Here is a 17,637-nt window from a genome sequence, read left to right as displayed (position 1 = left end):
TCAATTCACAAAGATCAATATGTCACTAGCTCAAGCACTACAACACTTGTTGAAGTTAAAGTTGATCACTCTAAAGGATCCCCCTAAGAATCCTAGTACTTCTGCTCGAAGCTATAATCCCAATATGAGGTGTGCATACCACTCCGATAGTCCTGGTCATGATACGAATAGCTGCTGGACATTAAGGAACAAAATCCAAGATATGATCGATGCTGGAGAAGTCGAGTTTGATCCTCCTGAGACTCCTAATGTAGCTGCTAATAATGTGGATGGCTAGAAGGATAAACTTTTAATCATTAGTTTTACTTTCGTTTGCAAATTCCTATTCTGTTTGTGTAAACATTCAAATTATGATAGACATTATCTATTTTTAATAATCATCATCAGTGCATTGCATATGTTTGTCTTGAATAATTTATTTCGTTATCACTCATTTTAAAGTTATGTCTTTACTTTACATATGTTTTTATGATACTCAACTCCTGCTAAAACTGTAAGCCTTTTGAGGGAGGATGACGAAAACGATACCGCAGCCTCATACAGTATGCTTTTGAGCGGACTATGCTGACGATGTACAGGCATTATTTCAATTCCTAAACAGTGGAGATACAAGGATGTTAATCCCTCGTCAACCCTTTTGAGCCTAAGGAGTAGAAGTTTTCTTTCTTGCACAATTTAAAACCCTTGATCATAACCTGGGGCAGGGTAGTTCTCAGTTTAATTTGGCTGTGCATTCTATTTCAAGAAAATCGTTCATTACGCCTTTCAACAAAGGGTTCAATCACAAGCGATCATCCGTACACATCAAAGAAATGTTGGAGATGCCAAAAGCCAATGATGGTTCATCAATCGTCAAGCGAGGCAGTCAATATCTTTCAAAAAAAAAAAAGTGAAAAAACATATATACAAAGAAAAGCCTGCTAAGTCAAAAATCAAAAAGAAGACTTAGGCAAAAATCAAGGCGTCCCGCTGACTGTAAGTTCAAAAGAGACAGTTCAGGCAAAAGTTAGGGATATCAAAAAATGAAAGAAGAGAAGTCAATAAATTCCTGAACAACACAATGTTGTGACTACCTAAAGGAAGAAGTGACTGCCATCTCAAAAGTTCTCTTTGCTGTTGAACCATCATCGTTATCAAAGGTGCAAATCCAAAAGTCTCTTGGAACCTGAATGCATAAGTTGAATTAACTAAGCTTAGGAATGAAGAACATCACGAAGAAGGGGATGGGTATAAATAAGCTTTGAGCCTTTATCTTTTGTTTCTTAAAACCGTGAACCAAACCACGTTACAACCCTTAAAAGTCCTAACTGAAGCATGGTTAGTTCGAAAGCATACTGTCACCAAAAAGGTATCCCGACTCCTTAAGGTTTACTAAAATGCTGAGTGGATATTTCGCTTCTACAAAAAATAGCATGTTTTACAAATATCATGCTTTTACATCTCTTGTTTTAATGTTTTTTTTAAACTCAAGACAAACGTATGCATTGCATCTCATGAATTCATTATTAAACATATTCTGCTACGTAATTTCAAATGTTAGCATCAGAATAAATTTGCACAGGGTATGGCTAATGACTGAAAGTTATCCCGACAAACAAAATCACTCCAAGAAGCCATGTCTCTTACGTATACAAGGGGCATGACATGTTTTTCCCAATCAATCTGGGGCAATCAAGTCAAGATTCGAAGAATCTCTCAAAATGCCAAAAGTCAAAGGCATTCATCCCAAGTGGACTTCCAACTATTTCCCGATCAATCTGGGGCAATCAAGTCAAGATTCCGAGAATCTCTCATGGATGCTCGAACAATCAGGAGCATACATCCAAGTATATCTAAAGCTAGTCCCCAATCAACATGGGACACTGTCTTGAGCCTACGATTACTGGGGGCATATCGCCCATAGTGTACATCTCACAAAGTCCTCGCAAGGTGAATCTTTCTAAAGTTCCTGCTAACTGGGGCAAATCTATGCAAGTCCAGTCCGACATCTTGATCAATACTCAGCGGTGTGTCCCAATACAAATCCATGAATGGCAGCTATAATACTGGGGGCAACTTTCAAGACACCCATGTCTCCCCCACAGAGTCGGGTTCACAAGATCATATCCCCACAGAGCAATCATTAAGAAGATATCTTCAAATGCTCTCGTCCCGACAAAGATATGGCTCCCCAATAGAGTTTACATCTTCAACACAACCAGTTTCTTCAACACTTCGCTTTTCTCCAACATGGTTTACTAATTTTTTTTTCCCAATCAGGGTGCATCAAGTTACTGATTGTCCCCAAGCAGAAATCATAAATCCCCAGCTGAGCATCTTCAAAAAAGATCATATATCAAAATCACAATGATGCAGAGATTTATTTTCTCAATCAAGGACAAACCACATTCTGACATCATATATCATAAACATGTTCATACATTGCATACATTGTCTCATATACAAGTTTCTCATTTATTTTGAGAAACTCATAACACATGCATCATAACATTGCATAAAGACTAACTCTACTTTTCTCAGGACATAAGTACAAGCAGATAAACAATATCTACGATCTAATTCAGTTACTGTGAATGGTACTGACACGATCATCTCTCCAAGACCTAATTTGGCCACCACGAATGGTGCTGACACAATCAAAGAAAGAAACAGACTTAATCACAACACGCAAATCAGAAAAAACCACGACAACGGAGTCACGATAAAGGAATCACTACAACTGAGTCACGATGATGGAATCACGACAACTGAGTCACGATAAAGGAATCACGACAACTGAGTCACGATAAAGGAATCACGACAACTGAGTCACGATAAAGGAATCACGACAACTGAGTCACGATAAAGGAATCACGACAACTGAGTCACGATGATGGAATCACGACAACCGAGTCACGATGATGGAATCGCGACAACTGAGTCACGATGATGGAATCACCACAACGAAGTCACGACAATGGAGTCATAACGATTAAGTCACATGTCTAATCCTGGTATTCAGTACAGAAACAATCATGACAATAGAGTCACTACAATTAATTCACTTCACACTATCCAGATGGCATCTTTAAGCCCATCTTTGACAAAAGTCCCTACTTTAGCTAGGGCAAATTTCTTGGTATTCTAGTGTTCAATCATCTTCCACCTTCAGATACCGACTGGCATACCGACCACTCTACATCTTCAGGTTTAAGATAATTGAACAGGGGCAGCTGTCATACCCCAAAATTTGCCCATGTTATTTTTCACACATAAAATCAGAACAAAAGACAAAGCTCCAAAACACACTCTCCTATACAAAAGCTCTGAACTAGGGTTTGATTAATTCGATGGAAAATCATTGAATCAATGGCTCAAGGTGGTTCCATAGGGTCACTAACATCCCAAAGTATCTCCATATAAAGTTTCAAGTCAAACAGAGCAAATTTAGTCCCTCAAATCCTAATTAGGTCAACAGTCGACTCTCAAGGGCAAAACAGTCATTTCAAGTCAATATATAGTCAAAACTCAAGATATTTGGTCAACAACATCCTCACAACCCTAGAATCATCATTTGATCAAGGGTTGATCATGATGATGCAAGGAAAGATCAGAGAAGTCAAAAGTCAAGAGTTACTATTTTGGGCATGAACTAAAAAAGTCAACCAAACTTTGAAAATTCACCAAATATTCATACTTCATCAGAAAAATTACCACCAAAGCTCATTTTGAAGATAATTCATTCCTCTATCCAATGGTCCAAGAATCAGAGCCCATAGGTCAATGGTTTAAGAGATATGGCTTCATACATTATAGGTCCTTCTCAAAAGTCAACAAAAAGACACTTTCTTCAAAAGGACACACAAGGAGCATGGAAACTAATTTGGATATGAGACCAAAGACACTGGTTAGAGGACTCTCTAAGGTTTCCAAAATGTCTTAGAACACTTCCATACCTCAAAAATTGAGGGAGATAGGCCTTGTCAAAGTTGAGCTATTTTGGAGGGAAAAATGTGAAAGAACTTGATTTTTTTTGCAAATGGGCCCAAGTTATTTTTACTTAATCCTGATCCCCAAGTATCCAAAGGCCCAAGAGCTCTTTCCCACGAAAATACATGGAATATTTGATTTTATTTGAATTTTTATTCATTTAAATCATATATTTAATCATTATTTGAAGAAAATTGCAAAAAAGATTGAGTTTCTTTTCATTCCAATCATATCCAACCATTAATCAAATAATATATTTGATTCAAATTCAGAAAGGCAAGATTGGAACAAGTAAATTGAAACTGATCCAAAATAGAAACACACATAAATCAAATTTTCTCAATTTACAAAACAAAGATTGGATTGGATTTTGTTCAAGTTTGTTAACCTAATTTCTTCCAATATATAAACATAAACCTAGCAGACCCTTAGGGTTCAGAAATTCTGCCTTCAAGACCCCAAAACCGAGTTCTAAAAGGCAAGAAAAATTTCAAATTCAAATTCGAGTTATAAACCAACTCAAGGCGTTTCATTGCTTCCAACACGTTCAAGGTAGATCACTGAAGCAATTCCAGTCCTCATACGCACGAAGCACGTTCAGAATTGTCCCTAAAAGCTCACGGTTTGCATCTCTGAATTTCTCTTCGATCTCTCCAATTCATGATGCATAAACATGTTTTGAATGCATATTCTTGTGTATAATGATGTGTGGAATGTTTCTGGGCTCTTAATTCATGGTTTGCGTTCATATACCGTATCGTGCCATTATTAGGGTTTCAAAATTCTTTTTAGGGTTTTCTGTAACAGATGAAATTAAGTCCAAATAAAGCCATGGTTGAGTTCGCAATGACCAACTGAATCGAACCATGGTCCTGCTGTCAATTTTTATGCATGTTTGGTGGTTGTTAGCAATCAACAGGTGTGATAGGTCCATGCTTTTACGGCGTATCTATGAAAAACGGTGTAAAAGACACATTTATCTTTCTCAAGGAAGAAGACGACGACGTGTCTTCTTCCGAGTGGGCTATTCGCGCGCGTTTTGGATTTTAAATCCAAGTTATTTCAGTGCTCCGCACATGCTGGCATATGGTGTGTCTTCCTCTTCCCAGCCGTTTGATCATCTGGAAAGTAGATCTCGTGGCCCTGAATCCGCAGGCGCATCGTGGACTTCATGCGCGCGCCACACAGGATCGACCAGCTAAGTTTCTAAATTTTTTTTTATATTTAATTACATAAAATTATTTAGTTAATTATATTTATATTATGAAAACTATATATATTTTCTAAAACTTCTTTTTTATATATATAAAAATAATTATCTTATTTTAATTATTTTCTTTAAGATATTAACATACTTACTATTTATTTTTTTTTTTTTTATTTTATATCATATACTTATTTATTAATATTTAATATTTATCTATTTTTTCTTTTTTTTCCTTTATTTATTTATTTACATTATTTTATTTTCTTAATATTATTTATTTATTTAAATTATATTTAATTACCTATATTTATTCAAAAAATTCATATATATTTTATTTCAATTCTAAAATTTCCTGAAAAATACCCGCGTGCTCGATTTTATTTTCTTTTCTCGATTTAATTAATTAGGTCGCAAGACCAATAATTAATTGAATTATTTTCTTCTTCTCATTCAATTTGTACCCTAATTAGGGTTTATGACGATCAGTCCATACACTGAAGATATTTGGTTTCCGTGCCTTTTTCAGGGTTGCTTGGCAAATACCTTCCGAATACGCGCCACGTCAAATACGAAGCTAAGTATTCAATTCATTTAAATTTCAAAGTCTATTTTGTTTCCTTTTGATTTTAAGGTTGCCCTTACATTTTCTGAACTGTGCATACATTCACTCTCCCTTTCTGCCTTGCCTTTTTTCAGGGTCAACCCTAAAGGCGCCCTAGCAACCATATCAGATCAAATACAAAGCTAAGTACCTTCTTTCTATTCTACTTTTAATTTATCATCCTATCTTCTTTGTGGTTAATGAAGTTTGCTTTCGAACCTGACAATGCACTCACCCTATTTTTGTTTGCCTTTTCCAGGGTTTGTCAAATTGCCAAAGCCACGAGTTTGGTAACCCTAAACCCTAACCTTTTATTTTTCTGTTTAATTATTACTTGTGTCAAACCCCATTGGGGATCCGCTGGTTTCATTGTCCCCTTCCCCTTTATTACTTTATAACTGCGTGGTTAGTAATTTAGGGAGTGCAACTCGTTAATTGAATTAGAATAACTAATTAAAAGATAAATATCTGAATATAATCACGTGATTGTTACACACACGCACCCTTTTGGGGTAACCTCTCTGTTGCCTTGTTGCCTGTTGCCTGTTGCCTGTTGCCTTCGTGTTTTTTTGCAGAATAAGCCATGTCCCTCGAATACGAGGATACCTCAGCCTGTTGCCTCGATAATTAAAAGGTCATACGACCCTAAATGATGCTGCCTTCGATACACAAAAATGACCTCGACCCTCGGATGTTGCCTACGGAAAATGGCTGAGGTATCTTCTGGCTGCCTACGAAATGGCTTATTCTGATCCTTGCCTTAGACTACCTGCCCTTCTATGGCATGGGACAGTCTTATGGCAAAGGATGCTTCGATGACCCTTCAACCTCCAAACGAAAGGCTTCCTGCCCTCTTATGGCAAAGATAGACCCTTTCATTCTGAAAGGCTAAAAAGAGACCTATCATCTGAGTTTAAGGTAATTGCCCCTAATTGCCTTGCAATGCTCAAACTTTCACTATATTCTTTCTCATAATTTTTCAAAAGGGCTACGCTCATTTACGAGCTAAAGTCCCTATCTCTTTCATCTACATTTTCTAAACAAACGAGCAAGCAAAGCAAATTAAGAGCCCATGGAAAACCATGGATGCAAAGGGTGCCTTACACCTTCCCTTTGCATAAATTACCCCCCGAACTTAGATTTCTTAAAAGGTTTTTTTTCTGTTTCTTTTTGCCTTTCCGAATATTGTTTGGATAAAATAAAAGTCGGTGGCGACTCTTGCTTACCGCGACATTCCGATTAATAAAAAGTCAGTTCACCGTATTACAGAAAGAAACTGGATACTCAATACCTGAGAGATATGGCCCAATTGGCAGACAGGGTTCGACAGGTCGAACGGTTAAAAGCAGAAAAGGCCAGAGCAAGTAAGAGTTATAAGAAGGAGAGAGTAGCATACGTCGAAGCAGACGACGGTGATGGCGAACCTTTCAAAGATTCATACGACATGGAAGAGGTCGAAATAGATCTTGCTGAGTTAAAAGAGGCGCCACCCTATTCTTGCAAATTGCTTACCCCTTCTAATGGAAAAAATCCAGTAGAGAATGATAAAAGCGATAGATTTCCTAAGAAGACTTATACATTTGATGTCACTAAATGTGACGAAATATTTGATTTATTAGTAAAAGATGGCCAGATGATAGTACCTCCCAATTCAAAAGTTCCTCCGTTAGAACAACGGAAGAAGCGAGGTTTTTGCAAATATCACGGTTTTTAGGCCATGAAACTTCACAATGTTTTCTTTTCAGGGATCTAATTCAGAATGCTATCAAGGATGGACGTCTGAAATTCGCTGACAAAGCCAAGAACCTTATGAAGGTTGACGCAGACCCTTTGAATGTGGCTGATACTAACTTGTGTGAACCACTTGACGTCAACATGGTGGAAGTATCTGAAATTGATGCTGCTGAATCGGAGATAATTGCAGGTGGAAAGCAGGCTACTGAAGGCCTAAATGCCAATTCGATCTTCAATACTGATGTTGAAGGATCCTTTGATGCTGAAATGACTGGAGATCTGAAAGGAAAAACAAGTGAGGCCACTGAAGACCTCACAGTAAAGCTTCAGTAGATACGAATTTCTGAGGCTCCTCTGGCAGGTGTTAACATGGTCAATGTTAGACGCCCTTTATCTGAAATTGAAGAACTAGAAAAATGACTGATAAGGGAGAAAGGAAACATTGAAATCCCGCCAAGCGGAAACAGCCTGAAGGATTATCTCTGGGATTGCCATGTGAAAAATGGTGGAAAAAGGTTGATGTGCCCAAGATGTTCGATTATGTTAAATCGAAGGGTTCAATCTAATTTCGAGAGGGCCCTGCGAGAAAGAATGGAGCAACCTTGGAGAGGAGGAAACTTGCTGATGAAGGTATACCCAAGGTCTGAAGAAAGCTTGGTTGGTTTCTTCGTCAGGTGTCACAACGACAACTCTGGAGTTGCATTGTGCCCTAGATGTGGTGCAGTCTATGACGAATTGCTAGCAGGATCATTCGAAAGGGTGTATCTTTATATGGGTCGGGAGACTCAGGGACTTCGTCCTAACTTGTATGGGTTCGATAACTGGACCCCATCAAGGAGGCCTGACAGCCCACACCCTAGAGCTTGAAGGGTCACATTCAAAGTTCCTGCAGACATACCCAGGGATAGATGGATGCAAACTGGTACCAGAACCAACAAATGGCGAAGTTGGGACCAAGGAGGAAGAACTGCAGTGGCATATAGGAAGCAATTCCAGACTTCCAATCGAGAGATGTACAGGTTGGAAAACTACAAAGGCAAAAATCCTATGTCCAGATCCCAATGGAGAAGGCACCAGAGGATGAAGAAGGCCCAAAGGGAATACAAATCAAGGGAGACTGGAGAATCAAGTAGCAATCAGATCCCAATGCAGGGGGAAAGGACAAGTAAACCTCCAGTGGAGCGTAAGTTGTTCGACTCTGAAAATGAGAAAGAAGAAGAAAAAATGCATTCTAGCCCTTGGAAGGAAGACGATAGGCTGACGAATGACTTCGACTCAGACGAAGTTTCGTCTATAAACCTCAATTGCAATGTTGTGTCAGTACTCCCTCATGAGTTTAACCAAGAAACAGAAGTTGAAGATTGTGAGGAAGCTGATGAGGAAGAGATGGCAAGACATAGACCTGTGTGTTACTATGTGTTGAACAATGGGGCAGTCGAAGAGCAGAACGCTTTCTTCGAAAGGCCTGATAAAGGTATGAGGAATCATTTGAAACCACTCTACATAAGAGCCAAGATTGAGAATGTTGGCATTAACAAAGTCTTAATGGATGGGGAGCAGCAGTGAACCTAATGCCCCAATATATGCTGAAGAGAATTGGCATGTTCGATACTGATATAAGACCACATAACATGGTTCTGTCCAACTATGAAGGCAAGATAGGGAAAACTTTAGGAGTAATTCAAGTGAATCTAACTGTGGGTTCCGTCACCAGGCCAACGATGTTCATGGTGATACCAGCAAAGGCTAATTACAATTTTTTGCTTGGAAGAGAGTGGATCCATGGAGTGGCGGCTGTGCCTTCGACGATGCATCAAAGACTAACCATTTGGAGAGCAGATGGCATAGTAGAGAACATAGAAGGAGATCAAAGTTACTACATGGCGGAGGTCAATCAGGTCAATAAAACGAGTTTCGACAGGAATTTGGCGAACATAGGACCTTGTCATGCTGCTGAAGACATATACACTCCAAACAGAAATGCTTTGTACTATTTGTCTTTACATCCTAATGGACTCCAATGGAATAGAGAGATAATGGATGGTCCAGAAGATATCCCACCGGTGGAGCATTTACCAACAATACGGAAAACAGGCTGGGACGACGACGTTGATCATGTCTGAAGCATCTTTTTTCGAAAAGATTTCGGCTTATATAGCCGAGAATTAAAGAAACACGGCTCTCGAAGCCGAGTTATCACACGACAATCAGTACGGTTCAAAGAGAAGCAGAAACGAGGGATTCTGGAATACACCCTACCCCCCAATCCCTCGAAGATCCAGTTCAAGCCAAAGAGATCTCAGGAGAAGAGATAAGTCAAAGACTGGATACAATCTACGACGAAGAGCCTTTGGGATTCGAGAAAGACCCAATGGGGGCAAATATCAAAATGTTAGCCCAAGATCCACTCGAAGAAGTAAATCTCGGAGATGGAGATTAGAAGAGGATAACATACATCAGTGCGAAACTGGCGCCAACGCTGAAGTCAAAAGTCATCACGTTGTTGAAAGAGAACAAAGATTGCTTCGCATGGGATTACGACGAGATGCCTGGTTTGGGGCGAGATTTGGTCGAATTAAAACTGCCCATAAAGGAAGGAAAAAAGCCCATCAAGCAAACTCCTAGGAGGTTCGCACCAGAAATTCATTCGAAGATCAAAGCCGAGGTCGAAAGACTTCTACGATGCAAGTTCATCAGAACCACGAGGTATGTCGAATGGATTGCTAATATTGTGCCGGTTATTAAAAAGAACGGTTCATTAAGAGTATGTATAGATTTTCGTGATCTTAATGCAGCAACGCCTAAAGACGAATATCCCATGCCTGTGGCAGAAATGTTAGTAGATTCAGCCGCAGGCTTCGAATATCTAAGCATGTTGGATGGATATTCTGGGTATAACCAAATCTTCATTGCAGAAGAAGATGTGTCTAAAACAGCTTTTCGCTGCCCAGGGGCCATAGGCACCTATGAATGGGTTGTAATGCCTTTTGGTCTAAAAAATGCTAGGGCAACTTATCAAAGAGCAATGAATTCTATATTCCATGATTTTATAGAAACTTTCATGCAAGTATACATAAATGACATTGTGGTGAAATCCATTTCGGATAACAGTCATCTTGACCATCTGAGCCAATCGTTCGAAAGAATGAGAAAACATGGCTTGAAGATGAACCCCCTTAAATGTACTTTCTTTGTGCAGGCTGGAGATTTCCTAGGTTTCGTGGTCCACAAAAAGGGAATAGAAATTAATCAAAATAAAACAAAGGCTATTATGGAAACGAAGCCTCCATCCACGAAGAAAGAATTACGGTTTTTACTAGGGAAGATAAACTTCTTGAGAAGATTCATTTCCAACTTGAGTGGACGCACGCAAGCATTCTCTCCCCTACTTCGAATGAAGTAAGGAAAGTTCGAATGGAGTGCTGAACATCAAGAAGCTTTCGAGAAGATAAAGCAATACTTGATGCATCCACCAATCTTATCTCCCCCAAATGGGAAGAAACACATGCGCCTGTATATTTCAGCGTCAAATAATACAATAGGTAGCATGTTAGCTCAAGAAGATGATAATGGCATCGAAAGGGCCATTTATTACTTAAGTAGAGTACTCAATGATGCAGAGACTAGGTATAGTGCAATAGAAAAACTCAGCCTTTGTCTATATTTCTCTTGTATCAAACTAAAGTATTATATAAAGCCAGTTGATGTTTATGTTTCGTCTCATTGTGATGTGATTAAACACATGCTATCAAAGCCTATATTGCATAGTCGAATTGGCAAATGGGCGTTGGCCCTTACTGAGTACTCTTTGATATTTCAACCCCTTAAAGCAATGAAAGGTCAAATCATATCGGATTTCATTGTTGACCATGCAGTGGTTGAAAACCCTCAACAATACGTAGAATTGAAGCCTTGGAAGCTATACTTCGATGGTTCAACCCATAAAGAAGGAACTGGCGTTGGAATACTAATAGTTTCTCCTGATGGAATTCCAAAAAAGCTCAAGTATAAGATCGAAGGTCCCTTATGCTCCAACAACGAAGCTGAATACGAAGCACTGATTGCTGGACTTGAGGCTTTGTTAGAATTGGGGGCAACCAGAGTCGAAATTAAAGGAGACTCTGAACTAGTGATTAAGCAGTTGAAGAAAGAATAAAAGTGTATCAAAGAAAATCTGATCATGTATTTTGTCATAGCAAATAGGCTGCTCAAAAAATTCGAGTACGTGGATCTAAATCACGTTTCCAGGTTGAAAAATCAAGAAGCGAATGATTTGGCACAGTTAGCTTCAGGATACAGGGTATCAAAAGAGAAACTAGAAGAACTGATTGAAGTAAGAGGCAAGGCGATGGCTACCAGGCTCTCCCCAAGTGACTTGGAGAACTCACAATTAGGTTTTGCCAACAAACAAGAGTTTGAAGTTTTGAATGTAGACTCCTTGGCAGACACAGACTGGAGAAGTCCAATTGTGAATTATTTGAAAGATTCTTCGACAGACACGGATAGAAAGGTAAAATATCGAGCCTTATCATACTTCTTAATGGGAAATGAATTGTTTAAGAAAACCCCCGAAGGAGTTTTACTAAAGTGTCTGGGCGAAGCGGAAGCGTATTTGGCTCTTTCAAACGTACATAGCGGAGCATGTGGTGCGCACCAAGCAGGGCACAAAATGAAATGGCTTTTGTTTCGATACGGAATGTATTGGCCCTCTATGTTGAAAGATTGCATAGAATTTGCAAAGGGTTGTCAAGAATGTCAAGAGCATACAGGTATTCAACATGCTCCTGCAAATGAATTAAGTTCAATAATAAAACCATGGCCTTTCAGAGGCTGGGCATGAGACTTAATTGGAGAAATTCACCCCAAGTCTTTTAGAGGTCAAAGGTATATTTTGGTAGGAATATACTACTTCACAAAATGGGTCGAAGCGATACCACTTGCGAATGTGGATCAGGAATCTGTGATCAAGTTTATTCAGAAACACATCATATACAGATTTGGAATCCCATAAAGTATAACCAAATATCAAGGATCAGTGTTCACTGGGCGAAAGATGCAAGACTTCGCCAAAGATATGGGGTTCAAGTTGTTCACTTCTACACCTTACTATGCTCAGGTAAATGGACAAGTCGAAGCAGCAAATAAGATAATAATTGGTCTTATAAAGAAACATGTAGGGAGAAAACCCAAGAACTGGCATAAGACTTTGGACCAAGCACATTGGGCTTGTCGAACATCTCCAAAAGAAGCTACAAACACAACGCCTTTCCAACTGACGTTTCGACATGATGCAGTACTCCCAATTGAGATATATTTGCAGTCAGTTCGGATACAAAGACAGGCATAAATCCCTTCAAACATGTATTGGGAATTGATGATGAATGAATTAGTAGATTTGGACGAAGACAGACTTCGAGCATTGGAGATGATAAAAAGACAGAAAGAAAGAGTGTCTAGAGCATACAATAAAAAGGTGAAAGGTAAAACGTTTATTAATAATGACTTAGTTTGGAAAGCTATTTTACCTATAGATCGAAAGAATCAAGCACTTGGTAAATGGTCCCCACATTGGGAGGGACCCTTTCGAATCTTGAAAGTGTTTTCAAATAACGCTTATGAAATAGAAGAATTGGCAGAAGATCGTAGGATTTTAAGGGTAAATGGAAAGTATCTGAAAATATACAAACCAAGCATGCATGAAGTAAAGATTCTTACAAAAACGTAGATATTCGAAGTATATTACGTAGGCCAAAATGGTTGAACTAACACCAAAATGGCTGTATGTTCAAACAAACATGCATGGTAAATACAGTAAGAAGCCAAAGAAATGCCAAAATATTTTTCATTAATATCAAAGGAGTACATTCGTTACATAGAAGGTGGTTCCTAAGAACATTGAGGATTACAAAATTCAAAACATGAAGCCTAAAACAACCCACCTCCTAGTTGATCCTTTGATCTAAACCCTCTAGGGACAGCAGGGGCAAGCTTTCCGCCTCAAACATGTCCAAGGATCCAGATCTACGCATCCTTCTCACTATTCCCTTTTTAAGGAACATGTAGGACAAGAGTCTTCCATATGGAAGACATGTTACCACACCTTGCCGAGCAGCAGCAATGGAAACGGCTTCAACAAGTCCTTTGAAGATCATCAGAGGAAAGTTAATCTTCTTCCCACGGAGGTCATAGAGTATAAACTCCAAATCCTCCACCGTGATGCTATTTTGATCATGGTTTCGTGGATGAAAGTTGCCCACGAGGAGTTGGTGCCAAACCCTGATGACCTTGGCGCTGAAAGGATCATTATCCATAAGAGTCCTCAACATAAGATGAGTGGTCATGTTGAAGGTATTGTCGTCAAAAGTCTCCCCAGAGTTATTCCATCTTAGCAGGTTGGAGATGGTGGAAGGAGTGATAGTGATATGGGCCCTTCAAACCTCAGAGACGATAGTGATTCTGCCTTCCGGATCTATGTGCAGAGACGCAAACATCCAAAAGTCTGCTAACATATTGGGATAAACATATCCCTCCAGAATTTCATGGTAAAAGTCAAGCTCTTGGTTAGCAAAGAGGGCACCGATATTGATAAAGTTTTCATCAAGTTCTTCTTCAGAGATTCTGAATTCTTTCTTGATGCAAGCCCTGATGTTAGCATAAGTTAGGGGTAGTGCCATTTGGACAAGAAAAAGTTGGAGAAGGTTTTATCTGACTCTGTATTTGAGATGATGCAAGAAGAAACGAAAATTTTGGGCAAAAGTTTGAAGAAAGTGTGAAGGAAGAAGTGGAATGCCAACCCTTTATATAGAATAAGTTGGCAGTAGAGGAACGGTTTGTTTTAATGTTTGATTGGACTGCGTTTGGTATTCCAAAGAGAAGTTATGGCTTCCGTCGTTTCCCGCCCTTGGAAGTTGAAATGTAATCATGATGAGAACTGATGCACGCACGTCTCAAATAGACGTTTTGGAAAAGGTGACGTCAGCTTTCAATGATGGTTACGGCTAAGGGTAGTAGAAACGTCAAGTCTAGGCTCAAAGGGCTGCGAAGGATAATCATATCACATGGTTACATTTATTAAAATTATTGTGACAGTGGAAAAAGTATATTTTGGCAAGTTTTAGAGAATTGCTAAGACATTACTTATGATAATTACAAAATAAAATATGTGGGGAGATTGAAAGATAAAGTTGCATATATATATATATATATATATATATATATATATATATATATATATATATATATATATATATATATATATATATATATTCTTGGAGAAATTTAATTACAAAACAAGATAAGTACGCAGCACAAAAAAGAGTACAAGGTTCGAAGCAACTAATTAAAATCTTTGGGAAGGTTATCTTTTATCTTCGAGTACTGGATCTCCCATAAGGACATATGACGTTCGATCGATGCCTGTTGTCTTTTCAGTTCTTCGATCTCTGGCACTAGCTGCTGTGCCGTCTCGAAGTGTCGAATCCCTGACTGCGCCACTTCAGTTAATTCATCTTGATTGGTTTTTTGGATTTCTACCTGACGAGACTGGGCATCCTTTATCTTCCCTTTGAGTTGCTCAATTTCTTTTTTCCAGGCTTTGATATTTGTCTCACACTCTTCATATTCTCGTTGGTTCTTCGAACGCTCGAGCTTAAGGGTTTCAACCCTCTTCGTTGCATCGTTAGCAGCTTCCCATGAAGAACTGTGAGAAGTCATTTTTGCTGTAAGTTGTCCGTCAATATCCCGTTTTTGAAGGAGATTGGATTGGAGTTGTTCAATCAGAGAACTCAATAAAACGATGACTTCTGAGATTTCCACTGGAACAAGAAGTAAATCCACTTTCTTTAGAAGGTTGTTTAGGCCATAATATTTGGTGGAATCCTTGCTGAGAGCTTCGACGAGGTTGGTTTCAAAGAACCTCTCTCTTATCTGATGAAGGAGTTTAGTAATATCATCTTTGTCACCAGTACCTACCAAGACAGTCGAAGAAGTTCCAAGAGACGTAGCACTATCGATACTCATCATGGTTTTGAGGAAGCTCACAGGATCAGTCTTCTTGAGTTGCTCTAGTTCCGAGGGAGTAGGCATCGCAGGAACCTGCTTCGAATTAGTCCCAGGACTGACCGTAGTTCCAAGGTTCGAAATTTCATTAGAACCAGGTGTAGCCAGTTTGGAAGTTTCTTCTGCAACATCTTGTTCAGATATAGTGTCTTCGCTGCCAGTTGGTTATCCAGCTGCGTTACCACTATTCGAACATTGCGGATTTTCCTCCATAGTTTCATCTTGATGAGTGGGTGGAGACTTATCATTTGAATGGCTTTCTTCAGCAGACGCAGTCGGAATGATGGTTGCAAGAGGTTGATTGTCTTCGAGAACAGGAGAAAGCACATGAGATTCGTGTTGAGAAACACCTGTGATGGACAGTTAGGATCGATTAAAACGAAAAGGAAGAAAATTCATCTGTTATTCGAAAGAGCAGACATTTACCTCGAAGTTTGTCAAGGTCAATGTGTAAACTTGAGGCTTTGAGATCAGAAGTAGCGGTACCAACATCATCCTACATTTACAAGGTAAAAATGTGAGCTTAATCATTAAAATTAGAATGTAAAGAAATGATTAAACGATGAAACCCAAAATACCTTGGTCGGAATGTTGTCTGGACTGGAGTTATGACTCTCCATAATGGGGATAGTGCTAGCGGCCTTCAAGGGTGAGTCCTCGGAAGACACCTTGTCACTCGAAGAGGTGAGCTTCGAAGTCCCAGATCCCTTTCCTTTGGCTGAAAGGGTAGCAGCTTTTTGTCTTTTCTTTATCGTTTGTCTGGTGCGAGGAGGAGATTTATCTTCATCGTCTGAGTCGGCTGTTGGAGGAGTTTTTCGTTTCGAATGCGCTGGAGGTTTCGAGCTCTGAAGTGCATATTAAAACCAAGTGAGTGACATTCATTAAATTTTACAAGCTAAAATATAAGGTATCCATGTACCGTAGGTTTTTTGCCAGTGGTGACAGAATCACTCCCACTCGCCCTGGTATTCCTCGAAGTCCCAGAACCCTTTTGTACAGGGGCTTCCTTGATTTGTCTCTTTCGGGCAACAGCTGCGAACAAAATATCAATCAGTATTTCAATGAAAAAAGGGGGAATTAGTCGAAGGATTATCTAAACCCCGACCTTCAGGCATTGGAGTCAAAATGCGAACATGCTCAATATCTATATGAAGATGTCCTTTGAAAGTATCCAAGGTATGCTTAGTCGGGACCACTCGTTCAGCGTGCTTTTTAGTTTGTTCCTGAAGAATTTTCATAGGATTTCCACACACAAACCAGTCTGGAAAAGGAGGACTTAAAGCCACACCAAAATCAGCACTTGGCAGTGGAGGGAATTTTGGAGGATTAAGTTTGAAAGCCACTTCATAACGCAGTTCTGGTCGAACAGACGGGGGCAGTTTCAACTTATCCAGTTTAGCAGAAAACTTTTCATGTAAAGTAACCGCAGCCTCGCGAACGGTCCGACTAAGGTCATCAGGCCTATAGATAGTTTCAAAGAACTTTTGAAATGCTTGAATTTCTTTAATATGAGTCGAAGTACCTTTCTAGAAATTCTCCTGCACATCAGCAAACGCTACAGTTAGTTCCCGAGTAAGGCTGTCAGCATCGAAGATTTGCGTAGAATAATATTCTGTTCACCATTGATGAAAGTCTATAGTAGAATAAAAAGCAGGCTCGAAGGAAATAGGAGACAAAGTGGTGATGCCAACATATCGGGAGATTTTTTATTCATATTTATCTTCTGTCAGATGCGAAGTGTGTAGACACATGTGATTCCTTTTGTCATATAAACATTTCGGTTTGAGTTGAACCAGCCCAAATTATCTTGAAACCAGATTCGGTTGATAGCAGAGGAGACATCAATGACTTTTTGGAGATCAAAGTCGGTGATATAATAGCTTTGGGGTGAGGAAAGCCTCCCAGATGGCCATAGATTCAGCTTGTTGATAAGGAGAAGTGGCTGGAAATTCTCGAGTAAACCATTCGGGACCCACCTTACGTTGTACGAATGGAGCCATCGAAGGAGTGAATTGATGACGTTCAGCGAACATCATCATGAATGCCAGGAAAGTTTCACGAAGTTTGC

Source organism: Vicia villosa, linkage group LG7, assembly GCF_029867415.1.
Source record: "Vicia villosa cultivar HV-30 ecotype Madison, WI linkage group LG7, Vvil1.0, whole genome shotgun sequence".
Taxonomy (NCBI): Eukaryota; Viridiplantae; Streptophyta; class Magnoliopsida; order Fabales; family Fabaceae; genus Vicia; species Vicia villosa.
Note: the sequence above shows the minus strand (reverse complement) of the source record.